At 40.6% G+C, this 23,874-nt stretch overlaps 2 protein-coding genes across 6 annotated transcripts in view; one reads left to right on the top strand and one right to left on the bottom strand.

Annotated features, from left to right (window-relative positions):
• The window catches only part of SLC39A8 (solute carrier family 39 member 8), a 64,938-nt gene extending 50,276 nt beyond the window's left edge, over nucleotides 1–14,662 (bottom strand). Inside the window, exons 1-4 of one of the 4 annotated variants that reach the window (XM_072036969.1) lie at nucleotides 14,350–14,662; nucleotides 10,487–10,664; nucleotides 2,701–2,877; nucleotides 1,535–1,624 (exon numbers count right to left, since the gene is read on the bottom strand). The gene's annotated coding sequence lies outside the window, so the exon portion shown is untranslated. Of the gene's footprint in view, nucleotides 1–1,534; nucleotides 1,625–2,700; nucleotides 2,878–10,486; nucleotides 10,665–12,775; nucleotides 12,924–14,349 lie in introns of those variants that run through there. The other 3 variants (XM_038177852.2, XM_038177855.2, XM_038177854.2) reach the window with 3 other exon arrangements.
• Nucleotides 14,663–14,714: 52 nt separating this feature from the next.
• Nucleotides 14,715–23,874, top strand: part of NFKB1 (nuclear factor kappa B subunit 1) — a 56,236-nt gene continuing 47,076 nt past the window's right edge. Inside the window, exon 1 of one of the 2 annotated variants that reach the window (XM_072036960.1) lies at nucleotides 14,715–15,043. The gene's annotated coding sequence lies outside the window, so the exon portion shown is untranslated. The remainder of the gene's footprint in view (nucleotides 15,044–23,874) is intronic. The other variant, XM_072036961.1, reaches the window with a different exon arrangement.

The following is a 23,874-nucleotide window of genomic DNA, read 5'->3' as shown; positions in this document are numbered from 1 at the left end:
AATTATCTTACTGTCCATTTAGACTAGGATACTACTGGTCACTCCAAGTATTGGTGAAAAACAGGCTTAAATGAGGAACTTGAAAAAATAAAAGGCAAAACTGCTAGCATGGGAGAGAAATATCATCCTTATTTCAGACAAAGTAAATGGACACAAACACATTACAGGACAAATCTGCAATGAAATGCAGGTGTCTAGCATTCAATAAACTCCCATAGAAATTACCCATCTCAGCCCTTTTATCAGCCTTGGCCTCCATACTTTGCATCACACACAGTCACAGTTAGGAACTGTACTCCATGCTGTCCAAGTACTTCTGTAGCAGGAATCACCCTTGTGTTTGTATGAGTAACCTCAACAATTATTTCATCACCAGAAGAGGAGATAGGATGGGGGTTGAATATCCAGTCCTGAAGGATCCTAAATTCCCAACTAATATTACCTGCTCTGAGCATATAACTTATTATTAAAACCAGAGCCAAAATAAGACCCTTCAGTGCAATGGATATCTCACCCATCAATGCCAGACTTCCTCACAGCTTGAATTTCCTCCACTTACAGTCAGTCACAAGCCTGCAGCATCTGTTCCTAGATGATGGCAATAGCAGCAGCCGCCAGGAGACTGTATACATCGTCCTGTTGGCTTACCTTCAATTTCTAATTTGTGTGCTCTGATTATGTGAAAGGTCTTCATTTTGAAAAAAAAAAAAAAAATATATATATATATATATATATATATAGGCATGCAAGTGATCATTTTCAAAAGCCAGTGAAAAATTTAAGCCTCCTTGACCATTTAGGACCACCTGAGTCGAATTTGATTGAATACTTATAAATACCTGAAAAGGTGGCTACAGTCTGACAAGCTTTTAAAACAGCTAAAGCAAGAGTTAATATAGTTAACAGAATAAAACTGTCTATATTTACATCGCCATCAAGTGGAGTTAAACATACTGTTACTGTAGTCTAAAGCGTAAAAAAATAGGTTGTGAAAAAAACATGTTAAATACATGTTTTATAAAGAGGCTTTGAAAAAAGCTAAGTGCCTGTGTTACTTTCAGAAGAGATATACAAATACAGCCACTTGAACACATCGTCACCACATTGTCTGGTTAAAGAGGGGAGGAAGGAGGAAAATACATCCTTGCAACTGATCTGAGTTGTTTTCAAAATTTTCTTCTCCCTTAAGTTGGATGACAGTTTCCCAAAAGACATGCTGCTTCCTGCCTTCTTAAGACTAAATCCTCCAAATACTGGAAGATGTCCACCAGAAAAAAACATTAGCCAGAGGGAAAAGAAAAAAAATGTTCTTTACTGGCAGCAATAAGGAACTTCCCAAAGACTACAGCTTTGAATTCTCAGTCTATGTAGTTTTTATCTGCACGATCTATTGGGACTCCTCTTCTGGTTCACCTCTTGCTTCAACTTTTAGTTTCCCTAGTGTCAGGGAGAACAGAGAGCTACTACAGTGTGAATACAATCTCTCTGAAACCAAGTCTTTTGGAACACTCCCGCTTCCCAAGGCATGCCTCACCTCAGCTTAGCTGGTGCAACAGCATTCTCTTCTGGGGTACCAGTAGTAACATTATTCATCCTTACATCTGGTGTCTCTAAAAATGGTTCACTGCATAACGTAAGCAAAAGAAAGCGAGGAGACGTTAGGGTGTGAATTGTTAGCATTTGCAAGAAAAATCAACTCTTGTAATGCAAGCTAGGCAAACAGGTGATGATTAAAGTATCCTTCAGAAAGGCACTTCAGGATCCTTATGTGAATCCTAACTGTACCTTAAATTATTTACATTATATTATATCATTCTGGGTGGGTGACTAACACCCTGTTATTACTACTACTTCTGTATTCTTCCCAAAGTTGACATTTTTACAGCCAGACTGTAGGTGGCAGCAGTTCTACAGTTATTTATTTTGCCTGTTTCGTGAAATTCGGTTGTGGGAGTACAGTCAGAATGAAGACAAAAAAGCAGCCTTCTCTCTCTGGTTGTCAGAATAATAAGATGTAAAATGTTCTTGTTTCCAAAGGGTTGGTGGTTTGTTTGTTTTTTTATAACCCGCTGGAATTTGATCATGCTTTGGGTCTAAGAAAGTAGAGTTAATTCTCTTTGGGGTGTGCTAAGTCATCTTTCTCAGGGAAGGGAGATGCACTGTATTTTTTTTAGAACAGAATTTATGGCCACCTGGGCATATTTTGATATCTAGAAGCAATACTGTATGATTTCCTTCAAAAATATATCATTCTCTTGTGTTTGATAAACACTGGACAAGTGGCAAAAGCTGAAGTAGGCATTTAAAAAAAATCACTTAGAACCATAAGATTCAGTTTTATGGATTGTGATTCAATATTCAGTGTGAAAACAGAGAAATCCAGATTAGTGGTAAAATCTGGACAGAAGTAGAACTGATTCTCTGCTGAGTTAAACAAATTTGGCCTGTCTGCCACAGGATTGGAGCTAGTAAAACCAAACTAAATTCAAATTCTTCCTAAGCTCCTTAATGAGCCTGGTACAGTTAAGGTGTAACCCAAACATCACAAGTTATATATTTTTGTGCATGCAGTTATACAAAGAATATTATGGCTATAGTATCAGACTCAGCAACACTACATCAGTGTTCATGTAGGTAGTATATCTTTATGTACCAACACCCATACCCTCCCCAAAATACTCCATGACTATCTTTACTTACATGATATTATCTTTTATTCACCCCTCCAAGTCCCTGTTTGCCAGATGAGCAGCGGTATCTTGTCCTATTTTCCTTGCTGTACATGTATTCCTGTATCTTGTTCAGTGAAACTTGGTAACACTGAGGCTGGAGGCATGTTGTTGATGTGCCCATGGCTTTTTTTAATGTTACTTATACCTACAATAAAGCCAAACAAAATTAAGATTATAAATGCAGCTTCACAATCACCTTTTGAGTTGGTCCTTACCTGCCAGAGAACACTGTCAAGGCACAACAAAGTTGAAAGTTGCAGCCTCTCAGCCACTTGTAGCCCTAATACTTCAGCAGCCAAGGCTTCCCTCCACCTACACACTGGAGTCCTGACTGTCTGTTGTTGTTGGTCTTATGTTTGTTTGTTTTTCAAGTATCAGTTAGCCTTAGCATTGATGTCCTTTAAGGAGACATTAGATCCAGTCCTTAACAAAACAACCTTGAGAGCATGGCTTTAAGGAGATTACTGCTGTTAAAACGAATTTTGTATTAAGACAAAAGGTAAAAACAAAGCAAAGTTACCACAAAGAAAACAACAGTCAAGTCAGTAGTGCTGGACTTGATGATCTGTATCTGTACTGCCAAAAGTGAAATGGTTTGCATCACACTGTAATGAACCCACTACAGCATTCAGCACTGAAGCTAGCTCTGAGACCTGGAAATCCGGCCCCAAACTAGGCAGGCTTCAATAAAGAAAATATCCCTGTTTACCCTCAGCACCAATTTTATCTAAATTAATTATTGCCCACTATTTGACTTAGACGATTAAAGAGTGAATCCGATCATGGGATTGCAGATCTCAATATAACCCACTACATTTCAGGTTCTGTACGTGGTAAAAACTGTTAGAATAATTTTAGGTCTCTTTACCAGTATTGTTTTAGTTTGATGATAAATATTCATTTCAGATCAATTGGAAGAGGTGAACTTCCTTAGAAGCTATAGAAAAACAACTCAGTGTCCTTCACCTCCTCAAAGTTAGAGCTTAAGAGCGTCTCTATAAATTTACGAAGGAAATCCAGTGGTACACCTCTGGCTACAGCCCAATCTGTGCATGATGGATCACACCCTAAGGCATCCTGACCCCATAGCAAAGGAAAGATCAAAATCTTTCAGCCTCTGGCATATTGGTTTCTGTAGGCAGGTCTTCATTTGAAGTAACTGGAGGACCAAGATCCCTAGGCATGGCGTGCACCTTGCTATGGAACCTCTCACATTGTGTGTGCCCACTTCCCAGTGATTTTCAACTCTTCCTCCATACGTCATTTTCTCAGCTGGATTTTGAAGCTAACTCTCCAACTCCGGCGGATACTTCATGTAACATTAAGCACATTTCGGAAAGTGATGTTTGGGGGTTCTGCTTTCTGGTTTTCTATGTCACAGCCTAAACTTGTCTGCAGAACCTCCCTGTGTCACTCTTACCCATTGCACCAAAGAGTCAGTTCCTCTCTAGCACTTCTCAAAAGCCCCTCCACACAGCTGGAAACAAGAGCCCCCGCCTTCACCCAGTTACCCATTTGCCTTGGCAAGCAGAGCATCTATAACATTCTGCAGCTCAACTCCTGCTAGTTCATTCCTTCTACTTGTTTTTCATGCTGGGGCTTTCCTTGATCACAAGCTTACAGTGCTCATCAACAGTGCCACAGTTCTGCCAATTCTGGTGAATCTTGTTAAGGCATAGCCTAAAAACACTCAGAGGGTACAGACCGTCTCTTCCAGGAGACAGGCTCACAACTTAACATTTTCTCTGCAGAACCAAGCCCTAAATCCCTCAGGAAGCTGAAACAGATTCCTTGCCACAGGATCACAAAGTACATGAGTTCTTCAAAAATAGAAAGGTTTAGAAAGGTTTTCTGAAAGATTTCTCATCATTCCACACTTTTACTCTGTAGAGCTCAGGAAAAGTGGGAAAAAAATGGCATCTTAAAAGCACTTAAACTCACCCTTTTGGTAAGTATCTCACAAATTCCATATGCAATAAACCATGCACTATGGCAGCTCTAGAGAAACTAAACTTTGAGCTCCTGGTGGGGCTCTTCAGGCTGTCATATGACATCTTAATTAGCCTCCTATCAGGTGATGAGATCTTCATCAGGTGACCGCAGTGCCAATGTGCTTTTACTGGTACCCTCAAACACATAGTTTCTTCTCTCTGCTAACCTATAGAATGTTTAGAAAACTGTTATTTTAAGTCATTTCCTTAGCTCTGTGACCTTCTGGTGCACTACAATTCTTTGGCATCTGGTTTTGTTGTGGAAACCCTTCACACTGTGGCAAGCAGCACACAGTACCCAGTTGTCTGTGCAGGTTAGCGTTTAATGGGATGGATTAGATGGAAATCCACTGGGGCTTTTTCTGTTTGTTCTCTCTCAAGTTTGTCTCTTCTCTTATGTGGCCAAGACAGATGCTGAAATATTGACTCCATTTACTCAGAATTTCCTCTCTGGTCCTCATTAAACAAGTTTAGATTAATGAAGGAAGTCTGACACACTGCCCTCTTTTTTTATTTTTTTTTAAGATATATTTTAGCAAGTCTGGAGATTCCAGAGCTGCTGTTCATAGTTCAGGAGAAGTACTTGACTAACAGAAGTCTGACTTGTGAACATTACCAAATCTGGAAATTTTGGAAACTGTTCAAGTAGTCATACTCCTTTTTAAGCTAGATGTTGAAAACAATACAACTATTTTCTTTATGGATTTGAGGGCAGGATTAATTTTGAGGTGATTTCCTTTATTTAGATCAGAAATACACCGTCTTACATATTTTATATCCATTGTGTTTGTTCTGTAATGCCTCTTTCAAGCATTTCCACGCAAGCCAAAATGGAAAAGATTTAGCAATCAAAACCAGTGGGAGCTTCCCTTAATAGAAATGACCAGCAAGGATTTGGCAACGTATTCTGTTGATTGCACACATTCTAAACAGAGTCCAGAGGAGGCCCTTACAGCAGTCTTGGCACTGAAGCACACACAGGAGTTAAAAGGAGGCAGATCGTGTTTTTTCCATGATATGGCTTTGATATATGCATGGAAAAAGGGCACTTTGCATAGCTATTAAGACAACTTAATAACAAACATAATAAATCTAAATAGCTGTTTTTCTGCTAAGGGGTAACGTGAAGGAAAAGAAAGACTCGTGGTTGGTTTTGGCCCCTGGGTAAAGAACTGTAACAGGTTTGGACATGCACTTCATGTGATCAGGCTTCTCCACTGAAATCTCTGACCTGTTCTGGTACAAACATGAATCACAGTCTGAGTGAGAAACTCTGCTGCAGTCCTCAGAAAAATCACAAGGTTCCTGGTAGCTTGAGATGATAATGTCCTCATTTGTGGCACTACCTGAACATTTCATGACTTCACATTTACAGTATTTTGTCAATTTTGTCACAAGTAAGGAGTTACATGTTTATGTGGGGAGGAAGGGGGGATAAAGATCAATGACTTTTGAAGTATTTTTCCCTTAAAAAAAGTTGAGTATAAGATTTCTTCACATCAAGAACTAATAAACATCTGAGATGCAGCGGTGCCTGACAGTTTGAGGTCATATTGGATGAAAGTTAGTAGAGGTGGATTTCTTTTTTTAAAATGTAGGTCACAGTGATAAAAGGCATCAGTTTTATAGTGCAGTAATCTACTTTGCAGGTTACCTTCCTGCTCAGCATTTCTGTTTCAGCTTGTACAGCTCACAGCAGAGCATTTTTTAGAGAGGGAATCACTAGCTCTAGTTTTAGCGAGAGCATTTGTCGGCTAATGATGCTACTTTGTCACATAAAACATTGAGAAGATGTAGAAGATGAGTTGTATGTAATTTGATCAAATCTCACCTTTTCCAGTTTCAAGTTTATTCAATGCTCTTCCAAGGTTTTAAAGCCCCAGCTTAATTAAACTATTGGTAGATCAGGAGACTGACCTGTGGCAGCTATTCAGTTTTCATCTTCATACAAGTTGCAGTAATTAATACAACCAGAAAAAAAAGAAAAGACATACTACTTACTGCATGTTATTGGAGGATCAAAATAAGATTAAGTGTTTTTGCGTCTATGTCAATCCAAACCACAGTTTGGAGACTTGTTTGCTTGACACATTGCTTGTTTGTTTGCAAAGTAGGAAAGAATAAAGGTTACATGTGCTACTAAACAGGAATTGGTCACCAGCTATTGCCTTTATTTTAGCTTTTCTGACTCTTTCTCCAGTCTTTGGCTTAAAAGATCAGAGTTTCTAAGTTATACTGAAAATCTACATATAAAACCCAGATTCTGAGCCTTTTGCTCTAACAATAAGTTCGTTTTTATATTATGAAGGGGGCTGATTATATTGCTAGTATTAACAACCTATTGATGAGTACTTCTTATCAATAAGTGATTATTTTCAGCTCATAACTTCACCAGAATTCCTTTGTTTTGTATGGAAGTTGCCACTCTATGGCATCTGAATTGTTAGGATAGGGATGGTCTGGAGAAGAACCACACGTTCAAGAGACTGCATTCCATAGGGCTCCCATGACTTTTCCAGCATTAGCTGGGAGGATTATAGCAAACAAAGCAACTCTGGAAGAGAGAGGATCTTCTCCTTAATTCTGCCCAAATAAGCTGTTATGCCTCCTCTGCTGTGCCAGAGTTCTTCTGTGATTCTGGTCACATCACTTAAACCAAACTTTTCACAGGTAGTCTGTGTTCCTCATTTTCTATTTGCTTTACTTGGACACTGAAGCCTGATTGCAGAAGTGCTGAAAGTACTCATATCTGCAACAGAAGTCAATGAGGGCAAATATCTGGGGAAAAAAAAAAAAAGTACTATACCAGTGTGTACCGACATTTCTAGATTCTAGTCCTGGAGGACCTGCTGTGTCAAATAGCAAGTGAGTCTTCTAGTTGCACGACCCCCTCCTACAAGTAGTGTTATGGGATGGAGCAAGACATAGGATGCAGGGCCATAGAAATTGTCCAAGTATCGGACAGATTGATCTTAAGTTATAGTGTGTCCATATTGTCTCTTGAGATAAAAACTGTGGGAAGAATTAGGAACAATCTGAGGCACAGAGAATCTAACATTCATATCTTTGATCAACATTTCTCCCGACTTCTGTTCTATATCCTTCGAATAAGAACAGCATCTTTGTCACAAGGAGAACATTTTTCTAACCTGGCTAGACCACAGTCAGATTCCAGCAGGCTCAGCTGGACCTCCCCAGAAGCATTCATGAAATCATGACTCCCATTTTACCTTCTTGCAGACCTATGTACAGCTTGCAAAGCTAAGCCTTGCTTCAAGAAACATTTGAGCAGTTTTGAAAATGCTGTGCAGACTTACTATTTGCAGCCACATGGGCCCACTGTTAGGATGTTTTCCAAACCTGTAGGGAAAGCAGAGATCCTTCCTCAGCTGCCAGCCCTACACCCAGGTAGGTCAACAAGAGTTTGCCCTTGATGTGAATGCAAGCAGAACTAAGTTTTCACTATGCTATCTAAGGGAGTGTCTTTGGGTGCAGCCAATTGTTGGCAACACAGCGCTAAAAGTTGGTAAGAGTTGCTGTAAATACACCCAAGGGCTTAAACAGTAGTCTCATATTCTTATTTGGACGTCTAGGTAAATAGATGCATTTGGAGACTTTGCAATTCTATTTCCCTACCCTCAGGTCAGAAAACTCACATGGAGACCTGATCTCTAAGTGCACAGTGCTGAGACCCTGAGCCTGTACAAGCATTCGCACCAGTGCCCTAGCACTGCGTGGGGTTCCTTAGCCTTAAGAGCAGGGCAGGCTATGCAAGCACAACAGTGTCCAAGCCAACGTGCCTGGAAACAGCAACACGATTACGTGGTCACATCACTTCTGGCTTTGTTTCTGGGATGTTTATTTATAGCTTAGAGTCCTCTGCATCATGCTCTTAAAAAGCGTAATAGAAAAAGAAAGAATAAAAGACTCTGTCCCATCATCTCTCAGACCCCTTTGGTTTCAGCTTCCAATCAGGAAATCAAGAAAGGAACTAAGAAAGAAACTACAATATGGAGAACACTCTGCTTCCTCCACTACTACCACTCATTGCTTTTCTTGTGCAGAGCAGAAAACAGACTGAGGTTCCCCTCTTTTCCCCAAACCCTGCTCTATCACAGCACTCCTTTTCTTGTTACGGCACATCCTCTTGCTTTTCATCAGCTTGTTGCATCTCATCACAAATGCAGATAGCGCTGGTACTGTTTTGGATGTTGCTGTTTTACATACAGGATACATTCTTAAAAAAAGCTTTCTAGCCCTCATGGCTCTGGAGCAAAGGCTGAGAAAAAGAGCTTTTATGGAACCAAATCCATGAGACAGCTTGCTTTTCCTACTACCCTCCAAATATTCTTTTATAATCTTGCATTTTTAAGATGCCTGATCCATTACACTAGTGACTTGTCTTGGCTCACCACTCACTGTTTTTAACCCCCTCAACATCACCAAATTGCAAGGTCTGCTAACGCCACAGAATTTGCCTAAAGTAAATCACACGAGTTTTAAAAAGACATCTTTTGAATACTGATATTTAAAAAAACAAAACAAAAACAAAAAAAAAAACACTTCAGTTTTCATTAAAAGTAGAGAGAAAGCTTTCCACATATCCAGAGCCTCTAAGATTGGAATTTTACAAATATCACCAATTACAGTAGGGGCTTGAAGTCTGCAACCAGAACAGTTCAGGAAATCAGAACTTACTTCTACCAACAGTTGAGCGGAAGATTTGAGCAAATTGCTGCACAAGCTCAAATAGCACCAAAGGGGCCATTTTGTGCTTCCATAATCTGTTTTCTGTTATATATTTAGATGGAGAAAGCTCTGTGGCAAAGGAAATCTCTTCCCTATGTATTTGTATAGACCTTAGCTGTCTGGAACTTCTTTCCTCTAGTGGGGCCTTGAAGAACTACTACAGCATAGAATAGCAGTAATAAAAAGTCAAGTTACCTAAATTGTACTATCTCTACAGTTAAAATCAGTCCTGTTCAGTACACCCAACCCAAAAAGACCTCATAAATCTAACTCAACATATATTTAATGAGAGTAACTAGTAACAAAAAGTGACAAAGGCATCAAGAACCAAATAGCTGTTCTCATTTGCATTAGCTAGTTGCATGAGACATGGCTGAGGTTCCAAAGCTGCAGTCACGTAATGGCAAGAACCTACACTTCTTGGAAAGACAGTAGGGCCCCTGAACAGTTTTCTGATAGGTATAATCACATAAAGGTTAGTAGTGTGTATCATTCAATACGCAAAAGACTATGAAGAGAAACCAGACCCACTCACGTAGGAAGTACTGAGCATAGAACAGTATTATTCATAACACGGGGAGGGTAGGTGGGAAGAGATGGGAATGAGTTCATTGGACTGGTAAGAACATGCTGTCACTGAAATTAAATGGCCAAAAAAAAAATAAATCTTTCTGCTTTCAGGGGCTGGCCAAGATAGCTAAGTGATAAAAGAGCAGATTAACCACAATCTGTACTAGGTCTGGATTCTGAAGAACAGACTGGTAGATTATTAAATCCATTACCAGAAATCATAGCTCTTAACTATAACTCTCCTTGCTGTAGGCTCTGATAACAAGTGTCCTTTACGTTATTACACCATGGCATAGCACTGTAAATAATTTCTATAAACAACCATTTATGTTCTGAGAATACACGTACATAAATACTGCTGTACACCACTCTTACGCAGCTCAGCCTCTGACCTGGACAAATAATTATCATCAGCCCAGGCAATGCTTTCAGAACAGCCCTTACCTTTTGCAGGAAGCAGCTTCAGGGCCCAGGCAATCCAGCCCACTGGCAATTTTTCAGAGTGCTCTGTGTAGCTCCCCATTGAGAGCTGTTACCTTGCTGCAGAGCCCACACAGAACGTACAAGACACCATTTTCAGAGTAACTGAGAGGTTTGCTGTGAAATGCTCCTTGCAATTAGGCTGCATAGGAGAGAAGGAAGGAAGGAGGCCCAGTGTTACTTAGCCATACCAACAAGCAGCTAGGCCAACCATTCTGGAAATGATGTAGGTAAAAAATCACAGAAAGACACAGAAAGAACTGAGCAGAGGAGGTAAGTGGTGATAAGTGATCTAGCCGTATAACAACAGTAGATGAAGTACTAAACAGATGTACATTAAAACAAAGCAGAAGATGTCAGAACTAAGATTGTAACCATAACACCTAATGTGTTTATAACTAAATTAATTTGCTAAGCAAATTAGCAGGCTTACTTCTTGGAAGATGAAAAAATAGCTGTGTCTATCAGCTACTAATGCAAGAAAACTACTAATCCTGGAAGAGAAAATATAGAAGATGAAAACTGTCATCCTGAGCGGCTGGGAGTTTAACAACCTTCTTCCCATTACTGAGTGTAAGACCAAGCTAACCTATGAAGTTATTCACCTCTATCTGTATCTCATGCACAAAAGTTAGCTTTCACATAGGAATACAGGTTCATTCTCACTTCTATTCAGATTAGTGCTTATGAGTAAATGCTTAGTAATACACTATTCAAGGTATATATAATTACTGCTGTACTTTTTAAACCTTCCTTTTCTTTTTTTACCTGTAGCTCTCTCCTGAAGTCCCCCTTTCTCTATTAATTATGTTCCTCATCAGCCATGTCTACAGCCTCATGGTTCTCATATTCAGATCTGCTAAATTGCAGGTTGGGCTAGGTGATCTTGGAGGTCTCTTCCAACCTAAATGATTCTGTGATTCTGTAAATCCTCCGTCCTGCTTTTCACTACTGAAATTTTCTCCTCCTACAGTTCTAACACTTTTAAGCCAAACCACACTGGAACATCAGTCTTAGCACAGCTACAGATCTTAAGCACTTAGAAGGCGATATGAGACCCCAAATCTGAGTCACAGCTGTGCAAGAATAAAGCAAAAAGTATATTTGGGACATGGCTTGTTTAACTGCAGGAGACACCACGCTGTTTTGAATTCTGCAGGGTATTGCTCGTGCCCATCTAAGCTCTGATGAAATACATGATGAACTGAAGCCAGATCATCATCCACCAGAACAAAGTAGTACAGATAACATTAAGTATTTCTGTGGATGCTGCCATGTGCAGGTTTAGCAGCATCACTTAACTCCACACACTGCTCTTGCTGTACTTCAAATCAGTTGGCTTTGCATATGTACCTTGGCTATTTAGATATTTTTATACTATTTCTATTGCCTACTTGCTTAGATCTCAGCATATATTTTGCCTTAGAATGATAACACCATTTTAAAAATACAAATATATATACACACACACACAATTATTAAATGCATTATCCTTTTATGTTCCTCGTGGATTCAAATTACAGAAGATAACGGCACAGCTCACAGCAAACATTAACTAAATCCTGATAACTTTCTCTGAGGACAGGAGCATGTGCTGGACAATCACTGGCTACTATCCAAGGCAAATGAGCTTTAAAGTTAGAACTTCTCGGTCAAAAATAAGAAGCGGATTAACCAGGAAAGGATTTGGATATCACAGCCTAACAGGCCAATAAAGACGGACAGCTAAATATTTTAAAAGGAAGCATCTCTCAGCAGCTATTTTAGATTTTCCCTCATCTCTTCCTGTTTCAGGACCGCAAATATAAGGTCAAAAAGAACAAAAAATCCTGCCTCATTTCCAATAAGTACCTCAGAAACAGAGCAAATACAGCAGGAAACTTTAACTTCTTTTTCTATTTTGGGCATACCAATTAAAATGAAGAACAATTACTTTAAAGCCTCTGCTACTATTGGGTGCGTATCTGTTTTCAGATATCCCTAGAGAAAGAAAAATAAAAAGCCTCCTTTTCAGAGATAATGCTTTGTTCGTGAGAAGAAACAGTATTAATTAGAGCGTTAAAAAATATCCAAGGCCAAAGACACCTGACCTTGTAAAAGAATACATAGTCACAGAGGAAGTGTAGTAACGTAAGACCAGACACAACTCCAAGATGTTCCTTTTTTTTTTTCTTAACCATATCAATAAACTTAAATACATACAATCTCATTAAGTGAGACAGTCTAGGTGACTATATAATTAGAAAGCCTTACCTCTGATTCACTTCCCTACTTTCCAGAGATTGTACCATACTGTAGCTAGCAATGGTTTTTAACATTTCCCTCAGCTCAGGAACAGAAACGTTACCTCCTTTAGGTTAAGCTTTAACCACCTGCTCTTCATCTGTGAGCTGATCTTTTCCAGGTGCAGCCCTGTGTTCTCCAGGAAAGTGGTCACATTGTCTACCATTGCAAACTACTCACACCTGAGTCTGTATTTTCTGTTTAGTTCCCCTAGGGGAACCAGGATTAGAAAGCTAATTGCTTACTTAGCTTTTCAGGTGAGAATCATGTGCTTTAAAACAACTTATATATTTAGAGTGTTCCGGAGACTTACAGTCCTGACCCTATTGTGAGTTTCAATAGCAGTAACATTTCTGTTATGACATTGAGTTATAAAAAAGACAAAGTTATTTTTTAAATATAATTTTAAAAGGGCTTTTCTTTAAGAACCTAGATGTTTGGGGAAGCTGATTCAGATCTCACAGGGAAACCTAAGCCTGTGTACTTGATAATGTGACCTTTTAAAATTAATCTACCAAGTAAGTCTGTTTAAGTTTTGGAGCTTTTCCACCTTGTCTGACTTCCTGGTACTTGTTCATACAGGTCTTGCTCTGTGAGCATGCCTGTGACTAGCTGTGACATGGCATCTTTTCTTTTAAACTAACCTTATTTTGAAATGCTTCTCATGTTTTAAATCCATCTAGACTTCCTTCTCATAAAGCTTTGGTGCCCAGTTCTCTTCTCACTTGCTTTGCTTACTTCAATGTACTTGTTTCCACAGAACTGATTAATGTTAGGTCTTGAGAGTACAGGAAGTACTGTATTTAAAAAGGAAAAACACTTCATTCAGAAGTGCTAAGTCATGAAAACCTGGACTTGGAAGGGAATGGGCAAATGCATCTTTAGACCTACATCACACAGTGACAAATACAGGAAATGGGTCTCTGCATATGTATGTGCGTATAACCTGTATGAGATTTCAGTTCTCTTATTCAGAGGCAGAGAAAATCCTGTGTATTTCTAAGCTGCTTTCTGTAGCCTCAGTATTAATTTCAAACAAGCACATCTCTATTCCTACCCAGAGATATAGTGCACAGCATTGACATCTGAATTTACTCCTTTGCCACAGGTGAAATCAGCTCATGTGTGGACAGACATGAGGTGTTCAACAGCATGGTCTCCATTTGTGACATGACTAAATTATATGGCGTTAAAGATAAGCATGTAATAACTCTCTGGTTTTAATAATAATAATAAAATGTTTTTTTCTTTGCAACTCAGTCAATGGATTTCTTACGATTTCACTTTGTTTCTTTTGACTCCATTTTTGTTCTGGATGGAAGTCCTTTGTTTCAATACAAGAAATAGTTGCATCTTCTTATTTATAATGTTGCTTTTCTTGTATGTATGTAGGTTTTTTGGTTTTGTTTGTTAACTTTTCTCATCATTTATGATGTTTTTTGTTGAATTCTGAGGTAAATATCTTGGTGAGGTCTTATCTTATGTGGTCCTGCCACAACAGGAGCCCCCCACTGGTGTGGGGATGAATTTTTGCACTAACTTACCTCAGGTGAGCGACGCTGGCTGTTGATCTGAGGTGCTCTTCACCTTTAGCAAAAGGGAGGCTTAAGACTCGGTGAAAGGGCGTTTCAGATTATTTCGCATAACATATGTGAGCAGCAAAACGCGGTGCCGGCCGCGAGATGCGTCTGCGGCTGCTATTTCACGGACTTTAACCGGCGAGGACGCCTGCTCCGCCAGAAAACGACAGGAATCCCTACCTAAATAAATAATTAAATAAATAAAAATAAAGATAAACCGCAGGCTACGCTCGCCGCTCCCTCCTGCGGGCAGGTGGCGGGTGCGCAGCACCCCCAACGGCCGCCCCTCAGCCTCAGCAACGGCCGCTCCCGCCCAACGGCCGCCCCGCTCCTCCCTCCCCGTGAGCGTCAGCGGGAATTTCCAGCCAGGAAGCCCGGCGGGCAGGGGCGGGGAGGCTGCGGCCGCTCGGGCCGGTGCCGCTCGGCTGCCCTCGCCGCTGGGGCGAGGGGAAAGTCCGGGGAAGGGAAGCAGCGGTGAAGGAAAGGGGGGGAGGCTCCATGGCGAGGCGCTGAGGGACCCTTTTCCCTTCGCCGCCGCCGCCCCGGGGCGAAAGGGGAAGGCGGGGGCCGGAGGCACCTCCCGCTTCCTGCGGCGGAGTTCCTGCCCTGGGCGCCGGCCCTCGCCGTGCCTGCGCCGGATCGGGAAGGCGGCAGCTCGGTAAGCGGTTGGTGTGAGGTGTGGGGAGGGCTCCGAGGAGCTTTGGCCGCCTCAGGAGGGCTGAGGGGGGAGGGTGGCGCCGAGCCCCAAGCCCGCTCGGCGGAGCGGCCGGTGCTGGCTCTCGGCTGGCTTGGCTTCACCTGAAGCGAAGTTTTATACCCCGGGAGATGGGCTATTTGTTGCTTGGCCATTATCTGAGGCGCTGCTGGGGAGTTACGCGCGAATAAAGCAGGAGTTGCCCCTGAACCTGCGCTGGGGAAGGCTCCGGAGGCTGGAGAGCCTCGTAACTTTGCGCTGCGCTTCGCCTTCCTGCCTCAAAATGCGCCAAGTCTCTGCTAAAAGACAACGTTTTGAAAGAAATACCGATTTTAAGACCTTAACGAGCCTGTCGTCTTTGGCGTGTTTAGTTTCGTGCGTCAGAAGTCCTCTTTTCAGAGAGAAACTGAATATTTAGAGGGTTAACTCCCTCACCGCCCCATGCTGTGTGGCATTTAAGGTGCTACGCCACCGCTGTCAAGCTCAAAGAGCTTGAAAATACGAGGTCGAAGATACGAGGTCTTAACAGCATCTTCATTTTTATTCACGTTGAGTCCACGGGCCGTGTACTGGGAAGCTTCTGCAATAATATTGTAGTCAAAGTATCCCATTATTTCAAAAGAGAGCCTAGCTGCCCATTCGAGGAAAGCATTAGCCCAGACGTCATTCAGAGACGTCATCCTGTCTGCAGTGTTTTGTAATCTACAGAAATGACTACAGAGTTAATTGAGAAAATGAAAGAGGAAAAAGAAGCCTGTAGCGATCCAGAGGCAGGCCCTCTGTTCTGTAAACTTTTGTGGCTGGCTAATTGGACCGACACACCTGCTGAAGTGCTGCTGTCAGGAGCTGCCACGGAGCGTTTTCAAGAGGTTGCTGTAGAGGTTTCAAGGAATCTCAGTGCCGAGATACGTGCCAGACCTGCCAGCATTTCAGGTTCAATTATTTGAAACAGAAAGGGGAAAATCCTCTTTCTTTCTCCCACCCTCTGTCCCTTTTTTTTCCAAGAAAGATATGTCAATCAACAGTGCAGTCATTAAAATGAAATTGTTTCCTCTTGCGAGTAATGAGAGCGCTTTGAATAGAGTTAAGGTTGTAAAACTGAATGGCTTTGTTTCATTTCATGTCACGGTGGGTGTCTTTAAAAAAAAAAAAGATGTTGTAGCAGATAAACTTCGTAACTGCAGACGCTTAGTTCAGTCAGTGCCTTCGTGATGTTTTTGCAGTTTGTATTCTGGAATCAGAAAGTTTGCTGAAAAAGTGTGCTGGGAGAGGAAAAAAGGTAATCTTGGGAGAGGGCGAGACGGAGGGAAAGCAGAGAGCAGTACTTCATTTTTATGCATGTTCTAAAATTTTCTGCCTCGCTTATTGAAAAATAGCAATTGTTCCCAATGTTGCTATGTATTTCACTTTTAAAATACATTTTTAATGATAATTGTAAATGTACTTCCTTGTTGAGGTGGCATTAGGTGATTTGAGTAGTGGGCACCTACAAATGTCACTGATTTAACTTGGCTGACTAATAGATGTTTGGGGGGATTTTCATGAAAGAATAAGTTTCTCTTCTTCATCACTGCCTTTTCCTAAAAGCTTCCCATGCCACTGTCTCAGGAATACATGCAGGGTCCAAAAATAAGTGCAGCTGGGGGTTCCTGGTACCTTCTTGTCATCACTGGTGATACTGGAAGGAGAGGAATCAAGCCTGCAGGCTCATGAGTCTTAACTGTCAGGGATTCTCTCTGCTGACTGGAAAGCTAAAGTCCCCCTTACTAGTTGCATGCAAGGTAAATGTTGCATTGAAGCTGTGAAGATAGAGTGGGAAAACAATAGACGTATATATTTATGAACTTAGAGTAGGCTTTCTGGTGCAGCTGTTGTTCAGAACTTTCTGCAGTTTTCAGAGGTTCTGGTTAATTGTTTTGTGTTTTCATGGATCTCTTCAAAACCCCGTAAAATCTTCCTACCTTTTGGTGCTGTAAATGTTTGCCAACTCTTTTGTCAGACAAATACGTCTCAATTTAGGAAATTCATTTATTTAAGCAACAAAAGGAAAGCCTAAAGTTGGTTTAAGTATTTTTTTTTTTCAGTGTATTGGTAGGTTTTTGTTGGCTCTCAGACACAAAATAATACAGCTATTATAAAGCAAAGAGGAGAGAAAATTTCAGGTTAAATGGTGAAAAAGAAATTCAGGTCTTGGTCACTTCTGGCTGGCACAGGGTTTTTACAAGTGGAAGTTGTGATTTGATGTCCAGTAAACAAACTGTGAATCTTTTATAAAGTTCTGCATTGATAACATCATCATTACAGCTGTCATTAATTGTGCCCTTAGGTCAGCCAGGCACTAAGTTTGCATTGAATTTTGAGTGTAGAAATAATCCAGTGGATCGTCGGCAGTGAATTCATCTAAGCAGATACTCTGCCGGAGCACTGTCGACAATTTTAGAAGTAAGGCCTTGAAAGATGTTTCAAATGATTCTGGTCTCAAGGTAAAATCCTTTGTGTAGGATTTAGGTGGAGCTGACAGACCATGTGTGGGGAGGAAGTTACTGTTGCTACTACTAGCGTTTTTTCCCCTTTCAACTTTCATGTTCTTTTGAAAAGCAGTGCCAGACTTTTTTTTAAAAACTTTTTTTTTTTTCCTTCATTTAAAACAGAACTAGCTAAGCTAAAATACTTGTGTCTTTCGTTCAGTCCTTAAAGCAATCTGTACTGGTATTGCAGATGAAGGAGGTCTGTCTAGGGTGTGTGTGTTCGTGTTTTTTGGGTTTTCTTTGCTTTTAAGATTGTATTTATCTGTGCTTGCACACTTACGGACAAATTTTAGCACAAATAACAAAATGAGCAGGTCTCTTCAAGTATCGTTAGTTTAGTCATTTAGTTGTTGTTGTTGTTATTACATTATAGCCTACTGTAGAAAATGAGGGCTGGAGGAGTTCTGTTTTGTTGTAAAACACAAACCTGATAAGCCTTAGTGACCACTTCGCAGCTGGAGATTCGAGCCAAAAGGAAAGCAGAATTGGGACCTTTCCAAGGCAGGGCTCTCAGGCATAACTGCAGTGGTGCTGCCCTCGGTTTTACCTCAGTGGTTCTGCCTGCTGTGTCGCTTAGTTCATGGACCATTTCTGCCATGGTGCATTTTCAGGGCCTGTTTGTAACCAAAGGGATGCTGAGAACTCCTTAACTTGCTTTGGTAATTGCAGTGGTAACAGCCCGTGCTATTTTCTGAGCCCTCTTTTGCAGCTGTTGGTCTTTAAAATGTGGGACTGTGTCTTCAGTAAGACGCCAGAACCCATATGAAAATATCTGGTGATGCTGCAAACCTTCTGTGAACCAGACCTCTGAGATCCTGGCTGTACTGGTTACCTAGCTTCTGAGAAACACTGCTCTGCTCTCCCCAGAAAGGAAAAGGTTTGCCCTTCAATACTGATGATTCATTGCACTTCAGGCTTATGAAGTGGGTGCGTATGTGCTCTTGAAGTTAGAACTTGACTTAGGTGAACAGTTTTGTATGCACTAGAGCTATTTCTAAAGAACATTCAGTGGTTCTTTTTAATCTCTAGCAAAGAGTTACAGCATTTTAACATGATTTTTAGGTTAGTTCAAGTAACTTTACCGCCCTGTGTGGCTGAAATACGGTGTAGGTAGAGTTGTTTTGTGTCGAACCTCACTGGTTTTACATATACTTAGCATTATACATATGTGACAAACAAACTCTGCTGTATTTGAATACTGTTTATTCCTTTGGTTTAAATTGCTTTGAATATGTTTTAATAAAAACATTTTAATGTTATTCTAACACTGTCCTAAAAAAACAGTTTGTGTTTAGGGTATCATCGTTTACTCTTGTCATGTTAGTTTGCTACTAAAGTAAATGATTAAAATACTTCTGGAAAAAAAGAAAAAAAAAGTCATAAAGATACTTAATAAAAGAGCCATTCACATAGACCAGTTAGTATTTGCCAAATACAGTTCCTCACACTATCCTTTTTTCTTTAAATATAGGGTCATCTGGGTCAATAATTCTCACTCTGGATTTCCTACAGTAATTCTGCACCAAAATTTTTTGATTCAAAGCATCACACTCATTTGAAATCTTAATTCCTGTGCTCATTTTCATCTCCTAAGCATTTGGCAGTTTTTATCCTGTTGCCCAATAATACATCTTTGAAAATATTTTTAAAAATTAAGTTTTTAATTGAGAAAATGCACGCAACTCCCAGGTCCCACCCAGGAAATAATAAGGAACAGGAAATAATAAGCAGACCTAATTAATAACAAGAGGAGGCAATGTGGGCTAGAGGAAAAAAACCACAGGTCCTGTAGTGTCCTTTTGTGTTAAGTAGTGTTGCTGCAACAGTCTACAGATAAATCCGCAGAGGAAAGCAGTGTCTGTGATTAACAACAAAGCAAAAAGCCTCTGCACAAACCTTTTCTCACTACTGACAGCTTATACTGAAATCTGTATTCCTGGCTTATACCTCTGTGTATTAGCTGAAGGGAAATAAGCAATACAGCTTACACGTGCTGCTTTGGCAGAAATTGATGAACATTGATGATTTTTACACTGAGAACAGTTCCCTCAGAACAGCCTGCCCGCCCCCTGTGTTGAAGCCGTAGGTGGGAGAAGAAATAAAGAAATATTAGTAATTTTGTAACATTAAAAGAAAACTTCAAATTTAAGTCCATTTTGTTGCCTTAAAATCCATTTAAAAACATAAAATAAAACTAATTGTTTGGGCTTCTTGTCAACACCAGCAAGCCAGCAATTACTTTCACAGGTTTTAAAATGCTTTTTCTTTCCTGTCTGTTTGACATCTGTACCAATAATGTGAGTGAAAGTATGCCTGATGTTCCCATAGTATTTTGGTTCTGTTTCCTTGGCATGTTGCAGAACCCTGTAGCTGTTAATCACCCCTGGTTTTGAATAATCCAGGGGATTGCTTTTCTGTAGCACACTTTTTTTTTTTTTTTTTTCCTCTTCTGGAAAAATGTGTAGATGTCTACAGCTTGCATTTTCCCTATTTTTTCATGCATGTGCCTCAAGACATTATTCATCTACATGACAAATATTTGGTCCAGTCTTAACCTTCGCCCAGGGACTTCAGGAACAGTATGACTTATTCTCATGGAGGCAAACAAAACAAGTAGTTGAGAATGTAAATAAAATAACCATTGATAAAACCTTTTTTTTTTATGAAGATTTTGCTTTATTGGGAGGGGCTCTTCCCCCTTCTTTTTCTCTCCCTCCCCAGCTCCCCCATGCTCACCCCTTGGAAACTCTTTTTCTGCAGCAGTGCTGAAGAGCAAGGCGCTGGTAGCTAACAGCTGTGGGAGCCTAGCTGTGTAGACCTGCTTTAAGCAGGTTTGGACAATACGCGCTCAGAATGCCAGCAACTGCTTGGAATCCCGCCTGTACAATATTGCTGCTGTTGTTACATTGCTTTTAGCTGAAATAAATCCCATTTTTGTTAAGAGAAGCATATTTATTCAGCCTTAAAGGTTTAAAGTGATTAGAAGAACATACGTGGCTTAAGCTATGAAAAATAAAGCTCGTTCACATAACTGATGCGGGTTCATGGCCCCACTCTCAGAAGTGTTAGAAGACCTGTGTGTATGTACAGGCCACAAGGCTGTGCAGAGGCAGAAGACAGCAGGTCTCAAACTTCCTTTCCTCCACCCCACCCCGTGCTTCTCTAAGGCTATGTTCTACCCCAAAGGCTTTTGCCCTTGAGCTATGCCCCCGGGGGTTGTATTTTTGGGGAAAATGCTGGGTTACAAGGGAAAAAGCTAGGAGGAGGTGTCCGGGAGCTTGGAGGAGGCAGCACCCCTGCTCTAAGGCAGTGCAGCAATGAAGGCTTGAGATCAGTATCTCTGGTCTGTCCGAGCGGCCTGCTCTTGCTCTAGCCAAAATCATCTCACTGCAGCTCTTGTCCTGGTTCCAGCCCTCGCCCAGCAGCTTGCAGTGTCTGTATTGTGCAATACATTCCCTACGTCTCTATCTGGGAAGCACTGGGCTGAATGCAGATGGGTTTGCAGCTGATAGAAAAGTGAGGCTCAAGGATCCATTTAGTTATTACTAAAAGAAAGGAATAGAGAGGTGAACAAAACCAGGTGAATAGAGAATGTGTAGTGTGGTGGTTAGTGTTTCTACCTCAGTATTTCAGAGTTGCTTTGAGATTTCAGAAAACTTGATGCCTCATAAAAACACAGTTCTCTGCCATCATTGTCTGCTGTGTTTCATCGCCCTGATGTAGCACAAATATACTCATGACATAACGCGCATCAAACACAAAGGTCTTTGCCTCTCCTTCATCCTTATTTTTCTCTATTTTGCATGAACAAAACAAACAGGCTAAGAGCACAACCACAGTGAATTTTCATTGTGTCCAGCTGAAGTTTATTCTTAACAGGTAAATTACAATGAAAGCCAAATTAAAGAGAAAAAACACGGTGCTAGAAAACGTGCAGAAGGAACTGTGCTTTCAATATATCACATCGGTTAAGTGTAATAGTTGAATTTCTCTTGTTCTGAGGCTTTTGCCTTCTGAATCCCAGCCTTAAAAGGTGAGAAGAGGTAGATGTTGTATGTAAAAATATCTCTTAGGAGATAGGTGTTCTTCAACATAGAAGTTTCTTTACACTGTCAGGCTAATTCCAGTTCAGGACTGTAACAATCTCTGAGTATTAAAGATCATGGTCTGCTAACACACGCACCCTCAGTCTGCCTTTTACAGACTATTTTATTAACTCCTGCCCTGTTAATCTGATCGGTGCTATAACCAAACCCTCTTCCATAAAATATTAATCTGTCCTGAACTCAATCTTTATGATGAACTAATTAAAAAAATAAAGGGCAAGTTTTAGAAAGAATGAGTTGATGCTTTATATTTTAAAACACGTCAGGCAAATACCTTAATGCCAGTCTTTTGCGTTCATTTTCTGAGGTTATAATAGGTATTACATCACATCAGTTTTTATACTTTTATTTTGGTTGGTTGGCTCTAAGTACAGAGAATTTGAGAGCTGAGTGGTTGTTAAAAGAATTTTCACCAGGCATCACCCTCTTATGATGAGGCAAGTCTTTGTGGGATAGAGATATTGGTGAACCTTCATCCTTTGTTTCTGCAAACTGATTAAAGAAAAAATAAATTCAGACTCAAAGAACATAGGTGAAAAGTAGAGACCTGCTTACCATGTCTCTTTGAAGGTCTGGGAAAGGAAGCATATATCTTTTTTTTTTTTTTTTGGTCCCATGTGAAGTGTTAGCTTCAAGTGTAAGTTCACGAGCACACTTCAAAATACGACTGTTCAGATTTGGGAGACTAAACCTCAAGTTTCCTTTGGGGCTGGGAGCCGGGGGGTGTTGCAGGTATTTAGGGTAATATTCAAATGATTTTATTTCCTGTTGGGAGGACTAAGAAGTTGTCCCAAACTGTTAGTGTATAGACTGTTCAAGTTCTATCCCAGCTAGTGTTAGGAGGACAAAGGTAGAAAGAAAAAAGAATGAGATCTGAAGTTAGTTTTTTAACAGGCGTGCAGCTGCTGGGCAAGATGAGTGGAAATGTTTTCTGAAATAACTGGACTGTTAGTATCTGGATCAGACATTGGAGTTTTATTCCTCGTTGACAAAGAACTTGTCTGTGCAAAGGTAGTAGGGGAAATGTCCCGTTCTGTGTTTGTAGGTTGAATATTGGCATCAAAGAGGAAAATGGTTTACCTTATTGGAAAATTCAGGCTGGAAAGTTGAAGAGAAACAACAGAGGGAAAGACCTGGCCTCCAAATAATCAGGGTGCTAACAAAAGTTGGTTGAGAAACCTATCTTACTTTATTTATTTGGGGGAAAAAGGTAGTTAAACACGGTGGACGTTGGAGAACAGCAGAGAAGGGCCCTGAAATCAAATGATGGAGATAAGTAGAAATGAGGAATCACATTCCTGGATGAGAGCGTTCCCACATGAATTATGGTATTTCCAATGTAAATGCCCGATCCGTATGAGGCTTTAAAAAAAATATGCAGAAAACAGTAAATGTTCTCCCAACTGTGGCTACTTGTGCCTGGTGCTGTGCAGTTATTAAAGAGGAGCAGTGAGGCCAAGGAGCTGCCATTATGTTCTCCTGGTCGGCTGGTTACATTGCTGCAATCCCATCAGCTTCCATATATGTGTATGTACATGTATCTTCCTGGTTTTATTTTTTATTATTATTATTTATTTTCTCTTTCTAACCTTTTTCAGAAGAAAAAGAGCCACTGTGGGGACAAAGGAAAAGTGCACACATATGCCTACACATAACTTTAATTCCCTCTTCAAGCCCAGCTGTGTGGTTTTGAACAAATTTAGCTGGATATTAGGGTTTCCCATCGTGCTAGGGGCTACCTGAGGTTCTTTAACCCATCGTTGAATAGTCACACTAAAAATACAGCGAGTCGAAACATTGAGTTTCCTGGGCCCCATTATCTGAAAGACTTCAGAGGATCTCCAGGGTGGAGAATGTTGCGGTTGGTTGTGGTCTGCAGGTGGAGGGGTATTTTTTTGAATGTAGATTCGAGTTCACAGTGTAGTTTTGGGGAACTGGAGATTATGAGGGGACGAGGCATATATGGCAAGATGAACTTCCACAAAACAATTTTAATCCGGGTCATCTTCAAATGAGAGAGATGTGGTTTTGACCTGACTTTTCTAAGGTGTGTATAGCTTGGATAAAAACAATCTCTGAGCCACGGTACGGCCCATGTAGCTCTGTGCATAAGGAGAGTGAACACAGCTACTCATGGCAGATGCTAATCTTATCACTTCGT

The sequence above is a fragment of the Anas platyrhynchos genome, chromosome 4 (genome assembly GCF_047663525.1).
Source record: "Anas platyrhynchos isolate ZD024472 breed Pekin duck chromosome 4, IASCAAS_PekinDuck_T2T, whole genome shotgun sequence".
NCBI lineage: Eukaryota > Metazoa > Chordata > Aves > Anseriformes > Anatidae > Anas > Anas platyrhynchos.
Note: the sequence above shows the minus strand (reverse complement) of the source record. Positions and strands in the feature narration are given on the sequence as shown.